This window comes from Leucopleurus acutus (assembly GCF_964270905.1).
Source record: "Leucopleurus acutus genome assembly, chromosome: 2".
NCBI lineage: Eukaryota > Metazoa > Chordata > Mammalia > Artiodactyla > Delphinidae > Leucopleurus > Leucopleurus acutus.
The window spans coordinates 32,452,773-32,478,866 of record NC_139143.1 but is presented as its reverse complement, the minus strand read 5'-3'; positions in this window follow the sequence as shown (position 1 = coordinate 32,478,866).

Sequence of the window (26,094 nt, the reverse complement as noted above, 5' to 3'; positions counted from 1 at the left end):
TAGCACACCCAGAGAGAGAGTACCAGTGCACAGCCAGATGACAAGCCTGCTCGAGGATGCAAGCCAACGCTGCTTCTTTCACCAAGAAAGTCTTGCCTGGTAAACTAAACAGCGTATCCATAGAGCGGACACGTGATTTACATTCTGAAGCAGGCGCCCCGCCTTACGGAACGGCGACGGTTCTCAGGGGGGCCGGGCAGGAGCCGCTCCGCGCGTCTGTCACAGGGACCCACCCGCCTGCGGGACCTCCGGCCGCCTCGCAGGAAGCTACGACGCCCAGTCCCACGGCTACCTGTGCAGCGAGGTGTACTCCGCGGACGCGTGCCACACACACTTCAAGTGGGAGGGCGGCCTGAGTGGCAAGGCGAGAGGCCGGCCTGCTGCGCAGACCAAGAAGGTGCTCTTCGGCCTGGGCCTAGGTGCTTGCGCCGCCCCCCTGGGCCTACCGGGCTCTGAGGGCCCTTCCCTGGACCCCCTGCCCCCCACCCCCCTTGGTTCAGTCACAGCAGAGGTGGCCACACCCACACCCTCTGTGACCTCCGCGTTCCACCCTCCTGCAGCCCCGCCCGCCCCCCTCCGCCGGTTGCCCTGGGCTACCGAAGCTGCATCCTGGGGCCAGGGGGTTCCCAGGAGGCCAAGGGAAGACACGATGGCCTTCAATGAGTCGCAGAGGCCTTACGTGGCCTTGTGTGGTTGGGCTCACCTCTTACGTTTCAGTGAACTCTGCGAGAGGACAGGGACCTGCAGCCTCACAGTTGGGCTCCACGGTAAGGTGTGCGGGACAGACCTCAAACTGACCCACGGCATGGAACAACACCCGCCATCGAGAGGTCTACAAGAGAGCCGCTGCAGCTAGCCCACAGGTCCGAGAAAACTAGATTCTTCTTTATGTAAGTGAGTTTTGGGGAGATTTGTTGCAAAGCATTATCACAGCAAGAGCCGACGAGTACAACATTCTCCAAATCACTGCCATGTCCACGGCTGCCACCGTGCCTACGTGTAAGGCAACTGTGTCCTCGAACTTTGAGAACTCCTGAATGAATTCTCGGTGCCTCTCCAACACAATGTACGTGGCTAAGGTGTCCCCAGATAACTTCACTAACGTACCACCGAGACCGCCCTAAGCTTTCATTAAACGCAATGCAACGCTCTTTCTATTCGTTTTCTGTTTCTACGTAGGTAAAATGCTTTCCGTCAATCTAAAAGGATGGAAAATTGGCACAAAACACTCTGTGCATAGTTGTTTTTCACAAAGGAAAATCACAAACGAAACAGGCATTTCACCGGGTGTAGAGCACTAACGCCCCCTAGTGCCTCTAAATGCCAAGTGAACAGAGGCGCTTAATTAAATATCGAATCCCAGCTCTCTCCGCTTGAGAGGGAGAGCAAGCCATTCTCAAGTGGAGGAGGGATGTTTTCAGCAGCTATCTGCAACATTCTCTGGACCTGGCCACTGTGTAGCTACAAAGAAACCTTTTGTCTGAGGAAACTAACTAAAGAAACTTGGAAGTGGAAAAAGCGAGAAAGAATGAGACAATACCCTTATCTTGGTGACTCATTCACTTATTCGGTCACTTACCAAATCAAATATCCACTACGTGTAGAGAGTACTGTGCTGAAAACCGCACAGAACACGGAGACGTACCCCCATTCGCAGGGAGGTTAGATACCAGAGAGGGAGACAAGATGTAGATTACCTTACGGCAGTTCCGCACCTGTCTTGTTAAACTGTTTACAGCTTCAGGGGAGAGAAGGGATCCAGAAATCGCTTGGATTCTCAGTGAAGTCTTCGCAGAGACGGAGGTGCAAAATAGGTGGACTGGAAGAAACAAAAAAATTAACCTCGTGGGTAGATATGAAACGGAGCAGAGGTGCACAGATATTTAGACCCTGTTTTTTCTTGAAACGTCTAGAAAGTGAAACTGAAGCCAAATTACGGAGGGCCTGGAGTGTCAGTCTTAGGAGCCTGGCCGTACGGGGTTGACAGCGGGTGCCACGGACGGCTCGGAAGAGGGCAAGGGCATAACCCAAGAGCCCTGGGAGGTGTAGGAGAGGTCGCAGCGAGGGAGGTAGAAAGGCATGCGATTCTCCGAAGCAGTCACCGTAACCCAGGTGTAAACTCATAAACGGTAGACGTGGAGTAAGGGCGACACAGACGGCAGGGAGGAGTACGAGGGACACTAGAAAGGAAAACGGTCGGGGCTTCACCAGGGATTGGGTGCATTCCTTTCTCCCTCTAACAGAGGTTATCAGTAACCGGGCTAGTCGCTGGGAATCAAGAGTAAGCAAAACAGGCGTGATCTCTTCTTCCTCACGGACCACGGGGTAAACTTACCTACCTGAAACTGGATGCGAAAGGCGATGACGGCCATAAGCGAGAGGTGCGTGGTGTCACGTGAGCTACGGTAGGGAGACGAGATGAGTTGAGTAGGTAAGGGGACGCTTTCTTGAGCAAGTGACACCTGAGAAGACATGAGAAGGGTGAGGCGGCATCAGTCAGCTGCAAACTAAACAGAGGGACACTTCCTGCAGAGGGGCAGCACGGGCAATGCGCCGTTGTAAGTATGCAGGCCTGAGAGGAGGCCACTGTGGGCAGGATGATTGAGAATGAAAGGAAGGAGCTGCAAGACGAGGCCGCAGAGATCACGCTCCACCCTGCCCAGGGGATGCCCTGCCCTGCGGACTAGCACACCCAGAGAGAGAGTACCAGTGCACAGCCAGATGACAAGACTGCTCGAGGATGCAAGCCAACGCTGCTTCTTTCACCAAGAAAGTCTTGCCTGGTAAACTAAACAGCGTATCCATAGAGCGGACACGTGATTTACATTCTGAAGCAGGCGCCCCGCCTTACGGAACGGCGACGGTTCTCAGGGGGGCCGGGCAGGAGACGCTCCGCGCTTCTGTCACAGGGACCCACCCGCCTGCGGGACCTCCGGCCGCCTCGCAGGAAGCTACGACGCCCAGTCCCACGGCTACCTGTGCAGCGAGGTGTACTCCGCGGACGCGTGCCACACACACTTCAAGTGGGAGGGCGGCCTGAGTGGCAAGGCGAGAGGCCGGCCTGCTGCGCAGACCAAGAAGGTGCTCTTCGGCCTGGGCCTAGGTGCTTGCGCCGCCCCCCTGGGCCTACCGGGCTCTGAGGGCCCTTCCCTGGAACCCCTGCCCCCCACCCCCCTTGGTTCAGTCACATCAGAGGTGGCCACACCCACACCCTCTGTGACCTCCGCGTTCCACCCTCCTGCAGCCCCGCCCGCCCCCCTCCGCCGGTTGCCCTGGGCTACCGAAGCTGCATCCTGGGGCCAGGGGGTTCCCAGGAGGCCAAGGGAAGACACGATGGCCTTCAATGAGTCGCAGAGGCCTTACGTGGCCTTGTGTGGTTGGGCTCACCTCTTACGTTCCAGTGAACTCGGCGAGAGGACAGGGACCTGCAGCCTCACAGTTGGGCTCCACGGTAAGGTGTGCGGGACAGACCTCAAACTGACCCACGGCATGGAGCAACACCCGCCATCGAGAGGTCTACAAGAGAGCCGCTGCAGCTAGCCCACAGGTCCGAGAAAACTAGATTCTTCTTTATGTAAGTGAGTTTTGGGGAGATTTGTTGCAAAGCATTATCACAGCGAGAGCCGACTAGTACAACATTCTCCAAATCACTGCCATGTCCACGGCTGCCACCGTGCCTACGTGTAAGGCAACTGTGTCCTCGAACTTTGAGAACTCCTGAATGAATTCTCGGTGCCTCTCCAACACAATGTACGTGGCTAAGGTGTCCCCAGATAACTTCACTAACGTACCACCGAGACCGCCCTAAGCTTTCATTAAACGCAATGCAACGCTCTTTCTATTCGTTTTCTGTTTCTACGTAGGTAAAATGCTTTCCGTCAATCTAAAAGGATGGAAAATTGGCACAAAACACTCTGTGCATAGTTTTTTTTCACAAAGGAAAATCACAAACGAAACAGACATTTCACCGGGTGTAGAGCACTAACGCCCCCTAGTGCCTCTAAATGCCAAGTGAACAGAGGCGCTTAATTAAATATCGAATCCCAGCTCTCTCCGCTTGAGAGGGAGAGCAAGCCATTCTCAAGTGGAGGAGGGATGTTTCCAGCAGCTATCTGCAACATTCTCTGGACCTGGCCACTGTGTAGCTACAAAGAAACCTTTTGTCTGAGGAAACTAACTAAAGAAACTTGGAAGTGGAAAAAGCGAGAAAGAATGAGACAATACCCTTATCTTGGTGACTCATTCACTTATTCGGTCACTTACCAAATCAAATATCCACTACGTGTAGAGAGTACTGTGCTGAAAACCGCCAGGACACGGAGACGTACCCCCATTCGCAGGGAGGTTAGATACCAGAGAGGGAGACAAGATGTAGATTACCTTACGGCAGTTCCGCACCTGTCTTGTTAAACTGTTTACAGCTTCAGGGGAGAGAAGGGATCCAGAAATCGCTTGGATTCTCAGTGAAGTCTTCGCAGAGACGGAGGTGCAAAATAGGTGGACTGGAAGAAACAAAAAAATTAACCTCGTGGGTAGATATGAAACGGAGCAGAGGTGCACAGATATTTAGACCCCGTTTTTTCTTGAAACGTCTAGAAAGTGAAACTGAAGCCAAATTACGGAGGGCCTGGAGTGTCAGTCTTAGGAGCCTGGCCGTACGGGGTTGACAGCGGGTGCCACGGACGGCTCGGAAGAGGGCAAGGGCATAACCCAAGAGCCCTGGGAGGTGTAGGAGAGGTCGCAGCGAGGGAGGTAGAAAGGCATGCGATTCTCCGAAGCAGTCACCGTAACCCAGGTGTAAACTCATAAACGGTAGACGCGGAGTAAGGGCGACACAGATGGCAGGGAGGAGTACGAGGGACACTAGAAAGGAAAACGGTCGGGGCTTCACCAGGGATTGGGTGCATTCCTTTCTCCCTCTAACAGAGGTTATCAGTAACCGGGCTAGTCGCTGGGAATCAAGAGTAAGCAAAACAGGCGTGATCTCTTCTTCCTCACGGACCACGGGGTAAACTTACCTACCTGAAACTGGATGCGAAAGGCGATGACGGCCATAAGCGAGAGGTGCGTGGTGTCACGTGAGCTACGGTAGGGAGACGAGATGAGTTGAGTAGGTAAGGGGACGCTTTCTTGACCAAGTGACACCTGAGAAGACATGAGAAGGGTGAGGCGGCATCAGTCAGCTGCAAACTAAACAGAGGGACACTTCCTGCAGAGGGGCAGCACGGGCAATGCGCCGTTGTAAGTATGCAGACCTGAGAGGAGGCCACTGTGGGCAGGATGATTGAGAATGAAAGGAAGGAGCTGCAAGACGAGGCCGCAGAGATCACGCTCCACCCTGCCCAGGGGATGCCCTGCCCTGCGGACTAGCACACCCAGAGAGAGAGTACCAGTGCACAGCCAGATGACAAGCCTGCTCGAGGATGCAAGCCAACGCTGCTTCTTTCACCAAGAAAGTCTTGCCTGGTAAACTAAACAGCGTATCCATAGAGCGGACACGTGATTTACATTCTGAAGCAGGCGCCCCGCCTTACGGAACGGCGACGGTTCTCAGGGGGGCCGGGCAGGAGCCGCTCCGCGCGTCTGTCACAGGGACCCACCCACCTGCGGGACCTCCGGCCGCCTCGCAGGAAGCTACGACGCCCAGTCCCACGGCTACCTGTGCAGCGAGGTGTACTCCGCGGACGCGTGCCACACACACTTCAAGTGGGAGGGCGGCCTGAGTGGCAAGGCGAGAGGCCGGCCTGCTGCGCAGACCAAGAAGGTGCTCTTCGGCCTGGGCCTAGGTGCTTGCGCCGCACCCCTGGGCCTACCGGGCTCTGAGGGCCCTTCCCTGGACCCCCTGCCCCCCACCCCCCTTGGTTCAGTCACATCAGAGGTGGCCACACCCACACCCTCTGTGACCTCCGCGTTCCACCCTCCTGCAGCCCCGCCCGCCCCCCTCCGCCGGTTGCCCTGGGCTACCGAAGCTGCATCCTGGGGCCAGGGGGTTCCCAGGAGGCCAAGGGAAGACACGATGGCCTTCAATGAGTCGCAGAGGCCTTACGTGGCCTTGTGTGGTTGGGCTCACCTCTTACGTTTCAGTGAACTCTGCGAGAGGACAGGGACCTGCAGCCTCACAGTTGGGCTCCACGGTAAGGTGTGCGGGACAGACCTCAAACTGACCCACGGCATGGAACAACACCCGCCATCGAGAGGTCTACAAGAGAGCCGCTGCAGCTAGCCCACAGGTCCGAGAAAACTAGATTCTTCTTTATGTAAGTGAGTTTTGGGGAGATTTGTTGCAAAGCATGATCACAGCAAGAGCCGACGAGTACAACATTCTCCAAATCACTGCCATGTCCACGGCTGCCACCGTGCCTACGTGTAAGGCAACTGTGTCCTCGAACTTTGAGAACTCCTGAATGAATTCTCGGTGCCTCTCCAACACAATGTACGTGGCTAAGGTGTCCCCAGATAACTTCACTAACGTACCACCGAGACCGCCCTAAGCTTTCATTAAACGCAATGCAACGCTCTTTCTATTCGTTTTCTGTTTCTACGTAGGTAAAATGCTTTCCGTCAATCTAAAAGGATGGAAAATTGGCACAAAACACTCTGTGCATAGTTGTTTTTCACAAAGGAAAATCACAAACGAAACAGGCATTTCACCGGGTGTAGAGCACTAACGCCCCCTAGTGCCTCTAAATGCCAAGTGAACAGAGGCGCTTAATTAAATATCGAATCCCAGCTCTCTCCGCTTGAGAGGGAGAGCAAGCCATTCTCAAGTGGAGGAGGGATGTTTTCAGCAGCTATCTGCAACATTCTCTGGACCTGGCCACTGTGTAGCTACAAAGAAACCTTTTGTCTGAGGAAACTAACTAAAGAAACTTGGAAGTGGAAAAGCGAGAAAGAATGAGACAATACCCTTATCTTGGTGACTCATTCACTTATTCGGTCACTTACCAAATCAAATATCCACTACGTGTAGAGAGTACTGTGCTGAAAACCGCACAGAACACGGAGACGTACCCCCATTCGCAGGGAGGTTAGATACCAGAGAGGGAGACAAGATGTAGATTACCTTACGGCAGTTCCGCACCTGTCTTGTTAAACTGTTTACAGCTTCAGGGGAGAGAAGGGATCCAGAAATCGCTTGGATTCTCAGTGAAGTCTTCGCAGAGACGGAGGTGCAAAATAGGTGGACTGGAAGAAACAAAAAAATTAACCTCGTGGGTAGATATGAAACGGAGCAGAGGTGCACAGATATTTAGACCCCGTTCTTTCTTGAAACGTCTAGAAAGTGAAACTGAAGCCAAATTACGGAGGGCCTGGAGTGTCAGTCTTAGGAGCTTGGCCGTACGGGGTTGACAGCGGGTGCCACGGACGGCTCGGAAGAGGGCAAGGGCATAACCCAAGAGCCCTGGGAGGTGTAGGAGAGGTCGCAGCGAGGGAGGTAGAAAGGCATGCGATTCTCCGAAGCAGTCACCGTAACCCAGGTGTAAACTCATAAACGGTAGACGCGGAGTAAGGGCGACACAGACGGCAGGGAGGAGTACGAGGGACACTAGAAAGGAAAACGGTCGGGGCTTCACCAGGGATTGGATGCATTCCTTTCTCCCTCTAACAGAGGTTATCAGTAACCGGGCTAGTCGCTGGGAATCAAGAGTAAGCAAAACAGGCGTGATCTCTTCTTCCTCACGGGCCACGGGGTAAACTTACCTACCTGAAACTGGATGCGAAAGGCGATGACGGCCATAAGCGAGAGGTGCGTGGTGTCACGTGAGCTACGGTAGGGAGACGAGATGAGTTGAGTAGGTAAGGGGACGCTTTCTTGACCAAGTGACACCTGAGAAGACATGAGAAGGGTGAGGCGGCATCAGTCAGCTGCAAACTAAACAGAGGGACACTTCCTGCAGAGGGGCAGCACGGGCAATGCGCCGTTGTAAGTATGCAGGCCTGAGAGGAGGCCACTGTGGGCAGGATGATTGAGAATGAAAGGAAGGAGCTGCAAGACGAGGCCGCAGAGATCACGCTCCACCCTGCCCAGGGGATGCCCTGCCCTGCGGACTAGCACACCCAGAGAGAGAGTACCAGTGCACAGCCAGATGACAAGCCTGCTCGAGGATGCAAGCCAACGCTGCTTCTTTCACCAAGAAAGTCTTGCCTGGTAAACTAAACAGCGTATCCATAGAGCGGACACGTGATTTACATTCTGAAGCAGGCGCCCCGCCTTACGGAACGGCGACGGTTCTCAGGGGGGCCGGGCAGGAGACGCTCCGCGCGTCTGTCACAGGGATCCACCCGCCTGCGGGACCTCCGGCCGCCTCGCAGGAAGCTACGACGCCCAGTCCCACGGCTACCTGTGCAGCGAGGTGTACTCCGCGGACGCGTGCCACACACACTTCAAGTGGGAGGGCGGCCTGAGTGGCAAGGCGAGAGGCCGGCCTGCTGCGCAGACCAAGAAGGTGCTCTTCAGCCTGGGCCTAGGTGCTTGCGCCGCACCCCTGGGCCTACCGGGCTCTGAGGGCCCTTCCCTGGACCCCCTGCCCCCCACCCCCCTTGGTTCAGTCACATCAGAGGTGGCCACACCCACACCCTCTGTGACCTCCGCGTTCCACCCTCCTGCAGCCCCGCCCGCCCCCCTCTGCCGGTTGCCCTGGGCTACCGAAGCTGCATCCTGGGGCCAGGGGGTTCCCAGGAGGCCAAGGGAAGACACGATGGCCTTCAATGAGTCGCAGAGGCCTTACGTGGCCTTGTGTGGTTGGGCTCACCTCTTACGTTTCAGTGAACTCTGCGAGAGGACAGGGACCTGCAGCCTCACAGTTGGGCTCCACGGTAAGGTGTGCGGGAAAGACCTCAAACTGACCCACGGCATGGAACAACACCCGCCATCGAGAGGTCTACAAGAGAGCCGCTGCAGCTAGCCCACAGGTCCGAGAAAACTAGATTCTTCTTTATGTAAGTGAGTTTTGGGGAGATTTGTTGCAAAGCATTATCACAGCGAGAGCCGACTAGTACAACATTCTCCAAATCACTGCCATGTCCACGGCTGCCACCGTGCCTACGTGTAAGGCAACTGTGTCCTCGAACTTTGAGAACTCCTGAATGAATTCTCGGTGCCTCTCCAACACAATGTACGTGGCTAAGGTGTCCCCAGATAACTTCACTAACGTACCACCGAGACCGCCCTAAGCTTTCATTAAACGCAATGCAACGCTCTTTCTATTCGTTTTCTGTTTCTACGTAGGTAAAATGCTTTCCGTCAATCTAAAAGGATGGAAAATTGGCACAAAACACTCTGTGCATAGTTGTTTTTCACAAAGGAAAATCACAAACGAAACAGGCATTTCACCGGGTGTAGAGCACTAACGCCCCCTAGTGCCTCTAAATGCCAAGTGAACAGAGGCGCTTAATTAAATATCGAATCCCAGCTCTCTCCGCTTGAGAGGGAGAGCAAGCCATTCTCAAGTGGAGGAGGGATGTTTCCAGCAGCTATCTGCAACATTCTCTGGACCTGGCCACTGTGTAGCTACAAAGAAACCTTTTGTCTGAGGAAACTAACTAAAGAAACTTGGAAGTGGAAAAAGCGAGAAAGAATGAGACAATACCCTTATCTTGGTGACTCATTCACTTATTCGTTCACTTACCAAATCAAATATCCACTACGTGTAGAGAGTACTGTGCTGAAAACCGCACAGAACACGGAGACGTACCCCCATTCGCAGGGAGGTTAGATACCAGAGAGGGAGACAAGATGTAGATTACCTTACGGCAGTTCCGCACCTGTCTTGTTAAACTGTTTACAGCTTCAGGGGAGAGAAGGGATCCAGAAATCGCTTGGATTCTCAGTGAAGTCTTCGCAGAGACGGAGGTGCAAAATAGGTGGACTGGAAGAAACAAAAAAATTAACCTCGTGGGTAGATATGAAACGGAGCAGAGGTGCACAGATATTTAGACCCCGTTCTTTCTTGAAACGTCTAGAAAGTGAAACTGAAGCCAAATTACGGAGGGCCTGGAGTGTCAGTCTTAGGAGCTTGGCCGTACGGGGTTGACAGCGGGTGCCACGGACGGCTCGGAAGAGGGCAAGGGCATAACCCAAGAGCCCTGGGAGGTGTAGGAGAGGTCGCAGCGAGGGAGGTAGAAAGGCATGCGATTCTCCGAAGCAGTCACCGTAACCCAGGTGTAAACTCATAAACGGTAGACGCGGAGTAAGGGCGACACAGACGGCAGGGAGGAGTACGAGGGACACTAGAAAGGAAAACGGTCGGGGCTTCACCAGGGATTGGATGCATTCCTTTCTCCCTCTAACAGAGGTTATCAGTAACCGGGCTAGTCGCTGGGAATCAAGAGTAAGCAAAACAGGCGTGATCTCTTCTTCCTCACGGGCCACGGGGTAAACTTACCTACCTGAAAGTGGATGCGAAAGGCGATGACGGCCATAAGCGAGAGGTGCGTGGTGTCACGTGAGCTACGGTAGGGAGACGAGATGAGTTGAGTAGGTAAGGGGACGCTTTCTTGACCAAGTGACACCTGAGAAGACATGAGAAGGGTGAGGCGGCATCAGTCAGCTGCAAACTAAACAGAGGGACACTTCCTGCAGAGGGGCAGCACGGGCAATGCGCCGTTGTAAGTATGCAGGCCTGAGAGGAGGCCACTGTGGGCAGGATGATTGAGAATGAAAGGAAGGAGCTGCAAGACGAGGCCGCAGAGATCACGCTCCACCCTGCCCAGGGGATGCCCTGCCCTGCGGACTAGCACACCCAGAGAGAGAGTACCAGTGCACAGCCAGATGACAAGCCTGCTCGAGGATGCAAGCCAACGCTGCTTCTTTCACCAAGAAAGTCTTGCCTGGTAAACTAAACAGCGTATCCATAGAGCGGACACGTGATTTACATTCTGAAGCAGGCGCCCCGCCTTACGGAACGGCGACGGTTCTCAGGGGGGCCGGGCAGGAGACGCTCCGCGCGTCTGTCACAGGGATCCACCCGCCTGCGGGACCTCCGGCCGCCTCGCAGGAAGCTACGACGCCCAGTCCCACGGCTACCTGTGCAGCGAGGTGTACTCCGCGGACGCGTGCCACACACACTTCAAGTGGGAGGGCGGCCTGAGTGGCAAGGCGAGAGGCCGGCCTGCTGCGCAGACCAAGAAGGTGCTCTTCGGCCTGGGCCTAGGTGCTTGCGCCGCACCCCTGGGCCTACCGGGCTCTGAGGGCCCTTCCCTGGACCCCCTGCCCCCCACCCCCCTTGGTTCAGTCACATCAGAGGTGGCCACACCCACACCCTCTGTGACCTCAGCGTTCCACCCTCCTGCAGCCCCGCCCGCCCCCCTCCGCCGGTTGCCCTGGGCTACCGAAGTTGCATCCTGGGGCCAGGGGGTTCCCAGGAGGCCAAGGGAAGACACGATGGCCTTCAATGAGTCGCAGAGGCCTTACGTGGCCTTGTGTGGTTGGGCTCACCTCTTACGTTTCAGTGAACTCGGCGAGAGGACAGGGACCTGCAGCCTCACAGTTGGGCTCCACGGTAAGGTGTGCGGGACAGACCTCAAACTGACCCACGGCATGGAGCAACACCCGCCATCGAGAGGTCTACAAGAGAGCCGCTGCAGCTAGCCCACAGGTCCGAGAAAACTAGATTCTTCTTTATGTAAGTGAGTTTTGGGGAGATTTGTTGCAAAGCATTATCACAGCGAGAGCCGACGAGTACAACATTCTCCAAATCACTGCCATGTCCACGGCTGCCACCGTGCCTACGTGTAAGGCAACTGTGTCCTCGAACTTTGAGAACTCCTGAATGAATTCTCGGTGCCTCTCCAACACAATGTACGTGGCTAAGGTGTCCCCAGATAACTTCACTAACGTACCACCGAGACCGCCCTAAGCTTTCATTAAACGCAATGCAACGCTCTTTCTATTCGTTTTCTGTTTCTACGTAGGTAAAATGCTTTCCGTCAATCTAAAAGGATGGAAAATTGGCACAAAACACTCTGTGCATAGTTGTTTTTCACAAAGGAAAATCACAAACGAAACAGGCATTTCACCGGGTGTAGAGCACTAACGCCCCCTAGTGCCTCTAAATGCCAAGTGAACAGAGGCGCTTAATTAAATATCGAATCCCAGCTCTCTCCGCTTGAGAGGGAGAGCAAGCCATTCTCAAGTGGAGGAGGGATGTTTCCAGCAGCTATCTGCAACATTCTCTGGACCTGGCCACTGTGTAGCTACAAAGAAACCTTTTGTCTGAGGAAACTAACTAAAGAAACTTGGAAGTGGAAAAAGCGAGAAAGAATGAGACAATACCCTTATCTTGGTGACTCATTCACTTATTCGTTCACTTACCAAATCAAATATCCACTACGTGTAGAGAGTACTGTGCTGAAAACCGCACAGAACACGGAGACGTACCCCCATTCGCAGGGAGGTTAGATACCAGAGAGGGAGACAAGATGTAGATTACCTTACGGCAGTTCCGCACCTGTCTTGTTAAACTGTTTACAGCTTCAGGGGAGAGAAGGGATCCAGAAATCGCTTGGATTCTCAGTGAAGTCTTCGCAGAGACGGAGGTGCAAAATAGGTGGACTGGAAGAAACAAAAAAATTAACCTCGTGGGTAGATATGAAACGGAGCAGAGGTGCACAGATATTTAGACCCCGTTCTTTCTTGAAACGTCTAGAAAGTGAAACTGAAGCCAAATTACGGAGGGCCTGGAGTGTCAGTCTTAGGAGCTTGGCCGTACGGGGTTGACAGCGGGTGCCACGGACGGCTCGGAAGAGGGCAAGGGCATAACCCAAGAGCCCTGGGAGGTGTAGGAGAGGTCGCAGCGAGGGAGGTAGAAAGGCATGCGATTCTCCGAAGCAGTCACCGTAACCCAGGTGTAAACTCATAAACGGTAGACGCGGAGTAAGGGCGACACAGACGGCAGGGAGGAGTACGAGGGACACTAGAAAGGAAAACGGTCGGGGCTTCACCAGGGATTGGATGCATTCCTTTCTCCCTCTAACAGAGGTTATCAGTAACCGGGCTAGTCGCTGGGAATCAAGAGTAAGCAAAACAGGCGTGATCTCTTCTTCCTCACGGGCCACGGGGTAAACTTACCTACCTGAAACTGGATGCGAAAGGCGATGACGGCCATAAGCGAGAGGTGCGTGGTGTCACGTGAGCTACGGTAGGGAGACGAGATGAGTTGAGTAGGTAAGGGGACGCTTTCTTGACCAAGTGACACCTGAGAAGACATGAGAAGGGTGAGGCGGCATCAGTCAGCTGCAAACTAAACAGAGGGACACTTCCTGCAGAGGGGCAGCACGGGCAATGCGCCGTTGTAAGTATGCAGGCCTGAGAGGAGGCCACTGTGGGCAGGATGATTGAGAATGAAAGGAAGGAGCTGCAAGACGAGGCCGCAGAGATCACGCTCCACCCTGCCCAGGGGATGCCCTGCCCTGCGGACTAGCACACCCAGAGAGAGAGTACCAGTGCACAGCCAGATGACAAGCCTGCTCGAGGATGCAAGCCAACGCTGCTTCTTTCACCAAGAAAGTCTTGCCTGGTAAACTAAACAGCGTATCCATAGAGCGGACACGTGATTTACATTCTGAAGCAGGCGCCCCGCCTTACGGAACGGCGACGGTTCTCAGGGGGGCCGGGCAGGAGACGCTCCGCGCGTCTGTCACAGGGATCCACCCGCCTGCGGGACCTCCGGCCGCCTCGCAGGAAGCTACGACGCCCAGTCCCACGGCTACCTGTGCAGCGAGGTGTACTCCGCGGACGCGTGCCACACACACTTCAAGTGGGAGGGCGGCCTGAGTGGCAAGGCGAGAGGCCGGCCTGCCGCGCAGACCAAGAAGGCGCTCTTCGGCCTGGGCCTAGGTGCTTGAGCCGCCCCCCTGGGCCTACCGGGCTCTGAGGGCCCTGCCCTGGACCCCCAGCCCCCCACCCACGCCCTTGGTTCAGTCACAGCAGAGGTGGCCACACCCACACCCTCTGTGACCTCCGCGTTCCACCCTCCTGCAGCCCCGCCCGCCCCCCTCCGCCGGTTGCCCTGGGCTACCGAAGCTGCATCCTGGGTCCAGGGGGTTCCCAGGAGGCCAAGGGAAAACACGATGGCCTTCAATGAGTCGCAGAGGCCTTACGTGGCCTTGTGTGGTTGGGCTCACCTCTTACGTTTCAGTGAACTCTGCGAGAGGACAGGGACCTGCAGCCTCACAGTTGGGCTCCACGGTAAGGTGTGCGGGACAGACCTCAAACTGACCCACGGCATGGAACAACACCCGCCATCGAGAGGTCTACAAGAGAGCCGCTGCAGCTAGCCCACAGGTCCGAGAAAACTAGATTCTTCTTTATGTAAGGGAGTTTTGGGGAGATTTGTTGCAAAGCATTATCACAGCGAGAGCCGACGAGTACAACATTCTCCAAATCACTGCCATGTCCACGGCTGCCACCGTGCCTACGTGTAAGGCAACTGTGTCCTCGAACTTTGAGAACTCCTGAATGAATTCTCGGTGCCTCTCCAACACAATGTACGTGGCTAAGGTGTCCCCAGATAACTTCACTAACGTACCACCGCGACCGCCCTAAGCTTTCATTAAACGCAATGCAACGCTCTTTCTATTCGTTTTCTGTTTCTACGTAGGTAAAATGCTTTCCGTCAATCTAAAAGGATGGAAAATTGGCACAAAACACTCTGTGCATAGTTGTTTTTCACAAAGGAAAATCACAAACGAAACAGGCATTTCACCGGGTGTAGAGCACTAACGCCCCCTAGTGCCTCTAAATGCCAAGTGAACAGAGGCGCTTAATTAAATATCGAATCCCAGCTCTCTCCACTTGAGAGGGAGAGCAAGCCATTCTCAAGTGGAGGAGGGATGTTTTCAGCAGCTATCTGCAACATTCTCTGGACCTGGCCACTGTGTAGCTACAAAGAAACCTTTTGTCTGAGGAAACTAACTAAAGAAACTTGGAAGTGGAAAAAGCGAGAAAGAATGAGACAATACCCTTATCTTGGAGACTCATTCACTTATTCGGTCACTTACAAAATCAAATATCCACTACGTGTAGAGAGTACTGTGCTGAAAACCGCACAGGACACAGAGACGTACCCCCATTCGCAGGGAGGTTAGATACCAGAGAGGGAGACAAGATGTAGATTACCTTACGGCAGTTCCGCACCTGTCTTGTTAAACTGTTTACAGCTTCAGGGGAGAGAAGGGATCCAGAAATCGCTTGGATTCTCAGTGAAGTCTTTGCAGAGATGGAGGTGCAAAATAGGTGGACTGGAAGAAACAAAAAAATTAACCTCGTGGGTAGATATGAAACGGAGCAGAGGTGCACAGATATTTAGACCCCGTTTTTTCTTGAAACGTCTAGAAAGTGAAACTGAAGCCAAATTACGGAGGGCCTGGAGTGTCAGTCTTAGGAGCTTGGCCGTACGGGGTTGACAGCGGGTGCCACGGACGGCTCGGAAGAGGGCAAGGGCATAACCCAAGAGCCCTGGGAGGTGTAGGAGAGGTCGCAGCGAGGGAGGTAGAAAGGCATGCGATTCTCCGAAGCAGTCACCGTAACCCAGGTGTAAACTCATAAACGGTAGACGCGGAGTAAGGGCGACACAGACGGCAGGGAGGAGTACGAGGGACACTAGAAAGGAAAACGGTCGGGGCTTCACCAGGGATTGGGTGCATTCCTTTCTCCCTCTAACAGAGGTTATCAGTAACCGGGCTAGTCGCTGGGAATCAAGAGTAAGCAAAACAGGCGTGATCTCTTCTTCCTCACGGACCACGGGGTAAACTTACCTACCTGAAAGTGGATGCGAAAGGCGATGACGGCCATAAGCGAGAGGTGCGTGGTGTCACGTGAGCTACGGTAGGGAGACGAGATGAGTTGAGTAGGTAAGGGGACGCTTTCTTGACCAAGTGACACCTGAGAAGACATGAGAAGGGTGAGGCGGCATCAGTCAGCTGCAAACTAAACAGAGGGACACTTCCTGCAGAGGGGCAGCACGGGCAATGCACCGTTGTAAGTATGCAGGCCTGAGAGGAGGCGACTGTGGGCAGGATGATTGAGAATGAAAGGAAGGAGCTGCAAGACGAGGCTGCAGAGATCATGCTCCACCCTGCCCAGGGGATACCCTGCCCTGCGGACTAGCACATCCAGAGAGAGAGTACCAGTGCACAGCCAGATGACAAGCCTGCTCGACGATGCAAGCCAACGCTGCTTCTTTCACCAAGAAAGTCTTGCCTGGTAAACTAAACAGTGTATCCATAGAGCGGACACGTGATTTACATTCTGAAGCAGGCGCCCCGCCTTACGGAACGGCGACGGTTCTCAGGGGGGCCGGGCAGGAGACGCTCCGCGCGTCTGACCCAGGGACCCACCCGCCTGCGGGACCTCCGGCCGCCTCGCAGGAAGCTACGACGCCCAGTCCCACGGCTACCTGTGCAGCGAGGTGTACTCCGCAGACGCGTGCCACACACACTTCAAGTGGGAGGGCGGCCTGAGTGGCAAGGCGAGAGGCCGGCCTGCTGCGCAGACCAAGAAGGTGCTCTTCGGCCTGGGCCTAGGTGCTTGCGCCGCCCCCCTGGGCCTACCGGGCTCTGAGGGCCCTGCCCTGGACCCCCAGCCCCCCACCCACGCCCTTGGTTCAGTCACAGCAGAGGTGGCCACACCCACACCCTCTGTGACCTCCGCGTTCCACCCTCCTGCAGCCCCGCCCGCCCCCCTCCGCCGGTTGCCCTGGGCTACCGAAGCTGCATCCTGGGGCCAGGGGGTTCCCAGGAGGCCAAGGGAAGACACGATGGCCTTCAATGAGTCGCAGAGGCCTTACGTGGCCTTGTGTGGTTGGGCTCACCTCTTACGTTTCAGTGAACTCTGCGAGAGGACAGGGACCTGCAGCCTCACAGTTGGGCTCCACGGTAAGGTGTGCGGGAAAGACCTCAAACTGACCCACGGCATGGAACAACACCCGCCATCGAGAGGTCTACAAGAGAGCCGCTGCAGCTAGCCCACAGGTCCGAGAAAACTAGATTCTTCTTTATGTAAGTGAGTTTTGGGGAGATTTGTTGCAAAGCATTATCACAGCAAGAGCCGACGAGTACAACATTCTCCAAATCACTGCCATGTCCACGGCTGCCACCGTGCCTACTTGTAAGGCAACTGTGTCCTCGAACTTTGAGAACTCCTGAATGAATTCTCGGTGCCTCTCCAACACAATGTACGTGGCTAAGGTGTCCCCAGATAACTTCACTAACGTACCACCGAGACCGCCCTAAGCTTTCATTAAACGCAATGCAACGCTCTTTCTATTCGTTTTCTGTTTCTACGTAGGTAAAATGCTTTCCGTCAATCTAAAAGGATGGAAAATTGGCACAAAACACTCTGTGCATAGTTGTTTTTCACAAAGGAAAATCACAAACGAAACAGGCATTTCACCGGGTGTAGAGCACTAACGCCCCCTAGTGCCTCTAAATGCCAAGTGAACAGAGGCGCTTAATTAAGTATCGAATCCCAGCTCTCTCCGCTTGAGAGGGAGAGCAAGCCATTCTCAAGTGGAGGAGGGATGTTTTCAGCAGCTATCTGCAACATTCTCTGGACCTGGCCACTGTGTAGCTACAAAGAAACCTTTTGTCTGAGGAAACTAACTAAAGAAACTTGGAAGTGGAAAAAGCGAGAAAGAATGAGACAATACCCTTATCTTGGTGACTCATTCACTTATTCGGTCACTTACCAAATCAAATATCCACTACGTGTAGAGAGTACTGTGCTGAAAACCGCACAGAACACGGAGACGTACCCCCATTCGCAGGGAGGTTAGATACCAGAGAGGGAGACAAGATGTAGATTACCTTACGGCAGTTCCGCACCTGTCTTGTTAAACTGTTTACAGCTTCAGGGGAGAGAAGGGATCCAGAAATCGCTTGGATTCTCAGTGAAGTCTTCGCAGAGACGGAGGTGCAAAATAGGTGGACTGGAAGAAACAAAAAAATTAACCTCGTGGGTAGATATGAAACGGAGCAGAGGTGCACAGATATTTAGACCCCGTTCTTTCTTGAAACGTCTAGAAAGTGAAACTGAAGCCAAATTACGGAGGGCCTGGAGTGTCAGTCTTAGGAGCTTGGCCGTACGGGGTTGACAGCGGGTGCCACGGACGGCTCGGAAGAGGGCAAGGGCATAACCCAAGAGCCCTGGGAGGTGTAGGAGAGGTCGCAGCGAGGGAGGTAGAAAGGCATGCGATTCTCCGAAGCAGTCACCGTAACCCAGGTGTAAACTCATAAACGGTAGACGCGGAGTAAGGGCGACACAGACGGCAGGGAGGAGTACGAGGGACACTAGAAAGGAAAACGGTCGGGGCTTCACCAGGGATTGGATGCATTCCTTTCTCCCTCTAACAGAGGTTATCAGTAACCGGGCTAGTCACTGGGAATCAAGAGTAAGCAAAACAGGCGTGATCTCTTCTTCCTCACGGGCCACGGGGTAAACTTACCTACCTGAAACTGGATGCGAAAGGCGATGACGGCCATAAGCGAGAGGTGCGTGGTGTCACATGAGCTACGGTAGGGAGACGAGATGAGTTGAGTAGGTAAGGGGACGCTTTCTTGACCAAGTGACACCTGAGAAGAGATGAGAAGGGTGAGGCGGCATCAGTCAGCTGCAAACTAAACAGAGGGACACTTCCTGCAGAGGGGCAGCACGGGCAATGCGCCGTTGTAAGTATGCAGGCCTGAGAGGAGGCCACTGTGGGCAGGATGATTGAGAATGAAAGGAAGGAGCTGCAAGACGAGGCCGCAGAGATCACGCTCCACCCTGCCCAGGGGATGCCCTGCCCTGCGGACTAGCACACCCAGAGAGAGAGTACCAGTGCACAGCCAGATGACAAGCCTGCTCGACGATGCAAGCCAACGCTGCTTCTTTCACCAAGAAAGTCTTGCCTGGTAAACTAAACAGCGTATCCATAGAGCGGACACGTGATTTACATTCGGAAGCAGGCGCCCCACCTTACGGAACGGCGACGGTTCTCAGGGGGGCCGGGCAGGAGCCGCTCCGCACGTCTGTCCCAGGGACCCACCCGCCTGCGGGACCTCCGGCCTCCTCGCAGGAAGCTACGACGACCAGTCCCACGGCTACCTGTGCAGCGAGGTGCACTCCGCGGATGCGTGCCACACACACTTCAAGAGGGAGGGCGGCCTGAGTGGCAAGGGGAGAGGCCGGCCTGCCGCGCAGACCAAGAAGGCGCTCTTCGGCCTGGGCCTAGGTGCTTGCGCCGCCCCCCTGGGCCTACCGGGCTCTGAGGGCCCTGCCCTGGACCCCCAGCCCCCCACCCACGCCCTTGGTTCAGTCACAGCAGAGGTGGCCACACCCACACCCTCTGTGACCTCCGCGTTCCACCCTCCTGCAGCCCCGCCCGCCCCCTTCCGCTGGTTGCCCTGGGCTACCGAAGCTGCATCCTGGGGCCAGGGGGTTCCCAGGAGGCCAAGGGAAGACACGATGGCCTTCAATGAGTCGCAGAGGCCTTACGTGGCCTTGTGTGGTTGGGCTCACCTCTTACGTTTCAGTGAACTCGGCGAGAGGACAGGGACCTGCAGCCTCACAGTTGGGCTCCACGGTAAGGTGTGCGGGACAGACCTCAAACTGACCCACGGCATGGAGCAACACCCGCCATCGAGAGGTCTACAAGAGAGCCGCTGCAGCTAGCCCACAGGTCCGAGAAAACTAGATTCTTCTTTATGTAAGTGAGTTTTGGGGAGATTTGTTGCAAAGCATTATCACAGCGAGAGCCGACTAGTACAACATTCTCCAAATCACTGCCATGTCCACGGCTGCCACCGTGCCTACGTGTAAGGCAACTGTGTCCTCGAACTTTGAGAACTCCTGAATGAATTCTCGGTGCCTCTCCAACACAATGTACGTGGCTAAGGTGTCCCCAGATAACTTCACTAACGTACCACCGAGACCGCCCTAAGCTTTCATTAAACGCAATGCAACGCTCTTTCTATTCGTTTTCTGTTTCTACGTAGGTAAAATGCTTTCCGTCAATCTAAAAGGATGGAAAATTGGCACAAAACACTCTGTGCATAGTTTTTTTTCACAAAGGAAAATCACAAACGAAACAGGCATTTCACCGGGTGTAGAGCACTAACGCCCCCTAGTGCCTCTAAATGCCAAGTGAACAGAGGCGCTTAATTAAATATCGAATCCCAGCTCTCTCCGCTTGAGAGGGAGAGCAAGCCATTCTCAAGTGGAGGAGGGATGTTTCCAGCAGCTATCTGCAACATTCTCTGGACCTGGCCACTGTGTAGCTACAAAGAAACCTTTTGTCTGAGGAAACTAACTAAAGAAACTTGGAAGTGGAAAAAGCGAGAAAGAATGAGACAATACCCTTATCTTGGTGACTCATTCACTTATTCGGTCACTTACCAAATCAAATATTCACTACGTGTAGAGAGTACTGTGCTGAAAACCGCACAGAACACGGAGACGTACCCCCATTCGCAGGGAGGTTAGATACCAGAGAGGGAGACAAGATGTAGATTACCTTACGGCAGTTCCGCACCTGTCTTGTTAAACTGTTTACAGCTTCAGGGGAGAGAAGGGATCCAGAAATCGCTTGGATTCTCAGTGAAGTCTTCGCAGAGACGGAGGTGCAAAATAGGTGGACTGGAAGAAACAAAAAAATTAACCTCGTGGGTAGATATGAAACGGAGCAGAGGTGCACAGATATTTAGACCCCGTTCTTTCTTGAAACGTCTAGAAAGTGAAACTGAAGCCAAATTACGGAGGGCCTGGAGTGTCAGTCTTAGGAGCTTGGCCGTACGGGGTTGACAGCGGGTGCCACGGACGGCTCGGAAGAGGGCAAGGGCATAACCCAAGAGCCCTGGGAGGTGTAGGAGAGGTCGCAGCGAGGGAGGTAGAAAGGCATGCGATTCTCCGAAGCAGTCACCGTAACCCAGGTGTAAACTCATAAACGGTAGACGCGGAGTAAGGGCGACACAGACGGCAGGGAGGAGTACGAGGGACACTAGAAAGGAAAACGGTCGGGGCTTCACCAGGGATTGGGTGCATTCCTTTCTCCCTCTAACAGAGGTTATCAGTAACCGGGCTAGTCGCTGGGAATCAAGAGTAAGCAAAACAGGCGTGATCTCTTCTTCCTCACGGGCCACGGGGTAAACTTACCTACCTGAAACTGGATGCGAAAGGCAATGACGGCCATAAGCGAGAGGTGCGTGGTGTCACGTGAGCTACGGTAGGGAGACGAGATGAGTTGAGTAGGTAAGGGGACGCTTTCTTGACCAAGTGACACCTGAGAAGACATGAGAAGGGTGAGGCGGCATCAGTCAGCTGCAAACTAAACAGAGGGACACTTCCTGCAGAGGGGCAGCACGGGCAATGCGCCGTTGTAAGTATGCAGGCCTGAGAGGAGGCCACTGTGGGCAGGATGATTGAGAATGAAAGGAAGGAGCTGCAAGACGAGGCCGCAGAGATCACGCTCCACCCTGCCCAGGGGATGCCCTGCCCTGCGGACTAGCACACCCAGAGAGAGAGTACCAGTGCACAGCCAGATGACAAACCTGCTCGACGATGCAAGCCAACGCTGCTTCTTTCACCAAGAAAGTCTTGCCTGGTAAACTAAACAGCGTATCCATAGAGCGGACACGTGATTTACATTCTGAAGCAGGCGCACCGCCTTACGGAACGGCGACGGTTCTCAGGGGGGCCGGGCAGGAGCCGCTCCGCGCATCTGTCCCAGGGACCCACCCGCCTGCGGGACCTCCGGCCGCCTCGCAGGAAGCTACGACGCCCAGTCCCACGGCTACCTGTGCAGCGAGGTGTACTCCGCGGACGCGTGCCACACACACTTCAAGTGGGAGGGCGGCCTGAGTGGCAAGGCGAGAGGCCGGCCTGCCGCGCAGACCAAGAAGGCGCTCTTCGGCCTGGGCCTAGGTGCTTGAGCCGCCCCCCTGGGCCTACCGGGCTCTGAGGGTCCTGCCCTGGACCCCCAGCCCCCCACCCACGCCCTTGGTTCAGTCACAGCAGAGGTGGCCACACCCACACCCTCTGTGACCTCCGCGTTCCACCCTCCTGCAGCCCCGCCCGCCCCCCTCCGCCGGTTGCCCTGGGCTACCGAAGCTGCATCCTGGGGCCAGGGGGTTCCCAGGAGGCCAAGGGAAAACACGATGGCCTTCAATGAGTCGCAGAGGCCTTACGTGGCCTTGTGTGGTTGGGCTCACCTCTTACGTTTCAGTGAACTCTGCGAGAGGACAGGGAGCTGCAGCCTCACAGTTGGGCTCCACGGTAAGGTGTGCGGGACAGACCTCAAACTGACCCACGGCATGGAACAACACCCGCCATCGAGAGGTCTACAAGAGAGCTGCTGCAGCTAGCCCACAGGTCCGAGAAAACTAGATTCTTCTTTATGTAAGTGAGTTTTGGGGAGATTTGTTGCAAAGCATTATCACAGCGAGAGCCGACGAGTACAACATTCTCCAAATCACTGCCATGTCCACGGCTGCCACCGTGCCTACGTGTAAGGCAACTGTGTCCTCGAACTTTGAGAACTACTGAATGAATTCTCGGTGCCTCTCCAACACAATGTACGTGGCTAAGGTGTCCCCAGATAACTTCACTAACGTACCACCGCGACCGCCCTAAGCTTTCATTAAACGCAATGCAACGCTCTTTCTATTCGTTTTCTGTTTCTACGTAGGTAAAATGCTTTCCGTCAATCTAAAAGGATGGAAAATTGGCACAAAACACTCTGTGCATAGTTGTTTTTCACAAAGGAAAATCACAAACGAAACAGGCATTTCACCGGGTGTAGAGCACTAACGCCCCCTAGTGCCTCTAAATGCCAAGTGAACAGAGGCGCTTAATTAAATATCGAATCCCAGCTCTCTCCGCTTGAGAGGGAGAGCAAGCCATTCTCAAGTGGAGGAGGGATGTTTTCAGCAGCTATCTGCAACATTCTCTGGACCTGGCCACTGTGTAGCTACAAAGAAACCTTTTGTCTGAGGAAACTAACTAAAGAAACTTGGAAGTGGAAAAAGCGAGAAAGAATGAGACAATACCCTTATCTTGGAGACTCATTCACTTATTCGGTCACTTACAAAATCAAATATCCACTACGTGTAGAGAGTACTGTGCTGAAAACCGCACAGGACACGGAGACGTACCCCCATTCGCAGGGAGGTTAGATACCAGAGAGGGAGACAAGATGTAGATTACCTTACGGCAGTTCCGCACCTGTCTTGTTAAACTGTTTACAGCTTCAGGGGAGAGAAGGGATCCAGAAATCGCTTGGATTCTCAGTGAAGTCTTCGCAGAGACGGAGGTGCAAAATAGGTGGACTGGAAGAAACAAAAAAATTAACCTCGTGGGTAGATATGAAACGGAGCAGAGGTGCACAGATATTTAGACCCCGTTTTTTCTTGAAACGTCTAGAAAGTGAAACTGAAGCCAAATTACGGAGGGCCTGGAGTGTCAGTCTTAGGAGCTTGCCGTACGGGGTTGACAGCGGGTGCCACGGACGGCTCGGAAGAGGGCAAGGGCATAACCCAAGAGCCCTGGGAGGTGTAGGAGAGGTCGCAGCGAGGGAGGTAGAAAGGCATGCGATTCTCCGAAGCAGTCACCGTAACCCAGGTGTAAACTCATAAACGGTAGACGCGGAGTAAGGGCGACACAGACGGCAGGGAGGAGTACGAGGGACACTAGAAAGGAAAACGGTCGGGGCTTCACCAGGGATTGGGTGCATTCCTTTCTCCCTCTAACAGAGGTTATCAGTAACCGGGCTAGTCGCTGGGAATCAAGAGTAAGCAAAACAGGAGTGATCTCTTCTTCCTCACGGACCACGGGGTAAACTTACCTACCTGAAAGTGGATGCGAAAGGCGATGACGGCCATAAGCGAGAGGTGCGTGGTGTCACGTGAGCTACGGTAGGGAGACGAGATGAGTTGAGTAGGTAAGGGGACGCTTTCTTGACCAAGTGACACCTGAGAAGACATGAGAAGGGTGAGGCGGCATCAGTCAGCTGCAAACTAAACAGAGGGACACTTCCTGCAGAGGGGCAGCACGGGCAATGCACCGTTGTAAGTATGCAGGCCTGAGAGGAGGCGACTGTGGGCAGGATGATTGAGAATGAAAGGAAGGAGCTGCAAGACGAGGCCGCAGAGATCATGCTCCACCCTGCCCAGGGGATACCCTGCCCTGCGGACTAGCACATCCAGAGAGAGAGTACCAGTGCACAGCCAGATGACAAGCCTGCTCGACGATGCAAGCCAACGCTGCTTCTTTCACCAAGAAAGTCTTGCCTGGTAAACTAAACAGTGTATCCATAGAGCGGACACGTGATTTACATTCTGAAGCAGGCGCCCCGCCTTACGGAACGGCGACGGTTCTCAGGGGGGCCGGGCAGGAGACGCTCCGCGCGTCTGACCCAGGGACCCACCCGCCTGCGGGACCTCCGGCCGCCTCGCAGGAAGCTACGACGCCCAGTCCCACGGCTACCTGTGCAGCGAGGTGTACTCCGCAGACGCGTGCCACACACACTTCAAGTGGGAGGGCGGCCTGAGTGGCAAGGCGAGAGGCCGGCCTGCTGCGCAGACCAAGAAGGTGCTCTTCGGCCTGGGCCTAGGTGCTTGCGCCGCCCCCCTGGGCCTACCGGGCTCTGAGGGCCCTGCCCTGGACCCCCTGCCCCCCACCCCCCTTGGTTCAGTCACATCAGAGGTGGCCACACCCACACCCTCTGTGACCTCCGCGTTCCACCCTCCTGCAGCGCCGCCCGCCCCCCTCCGCCGGTTGCCCTGGGCTACCGAAGCTGCATCCTGGGGCCAGGGGGTTCCCAGGAGGCCAAGGGAAGACACGATGGCCTTCAATGATTTGCAGAGGCCTTACGTGGCCTTGTGTGGTTGGGCTCACCTCTTACGTTTCAGTGAACTCTGCGAGAGGACAGGGACCTGCAGCCTCACAGTTGGGCTCCACGGTAAGGTGTGCGGGACAGACCTCAAACTGACCCACGGCATGGAACAACACCCGCCATCGAGAGGTCTACAAGAGAGCCGCTGCAGCTAGCCCACAGGTCCGAGAAAACTAGATTCTTCTTTATGTAAGTGAGTTTTGGGGAGATTTGTTGCAAAGCATTATCACAGCGAGAGCCGACGAGTACAACATTCTCCAAATCACTGCCATGTCCACGGCTGCCACCGTGCCTACGTGTAAGGCAACTGTGTCCTCGAACTTTGAGAACTCCTGAATGAATTCTCGGTGCCTCTCCAACACAATGTACGTGGCTAAGGTGTCCCCAGATAACTTCACTAACGTACCACCGAGACCGCCCTAAGCTTTCATTAAACGCAATGCGACGCTCTTTCTATTCGTTTTCTGTTTCTACGTAGGTAAAATGCTTTCCGTCAATCTAAAAGGATGGAAAATTGGCACAAAACACTCTGTGCATAGTTGTTTTTCACAAAGGAAAATCACAAACGAAACAGGCATTTCACCGGGTGTAGAGCACTAACGCCCCCTAGTGCCTCTAAATGCCAAGTGAACAGAGGCGCTTAATTAAATATCGAATCCCAGCTCTCTCCGCTTGAGAGGGAGAGCAAGCCATTCTCAAGTGGAGGAGGGATGTTTTCAGCAGCTATCTGCAACATTCTCTGGACCTGGCCACTGTGTAGCTACAAAGAAACCTTTTGTCTGAGGAAACTAACTAAAGAAACTTGGAAGTGGAAAAAGCGAGAAAGAATGAGACAATACCCTTATCTTGGTGACTCATTCACTTATTCGGTCACTTACCAAATCAAATATCCACTACGTGTAGAGAGTACTGTGCTGAAAACCGCACAGGACACGGAGACGTACCCCCATTCGCAGGGAGGTTAGATACCAGAGAGGGAGACAAGATGTAGATTACCTTACGGCAGTTCCGCACCTGTCTTGTTAAACTGTTTACAGCTTCAGGGGAGAGAAGGGATCCAGAAATCGCTTGGATTCTCAGTGAAGTCTTCGCAGAGACGGAGGTGCAAAATAGGTGGACTGGAAGAAACAAAAAAATTAACCTCGTGGGTAGATATGAAACGGAGCAGAGGTGCACAGATATTTAGACCCCGTTTTTTCTTGAAAGGTCTAGAAAGTGAAACTGAAGC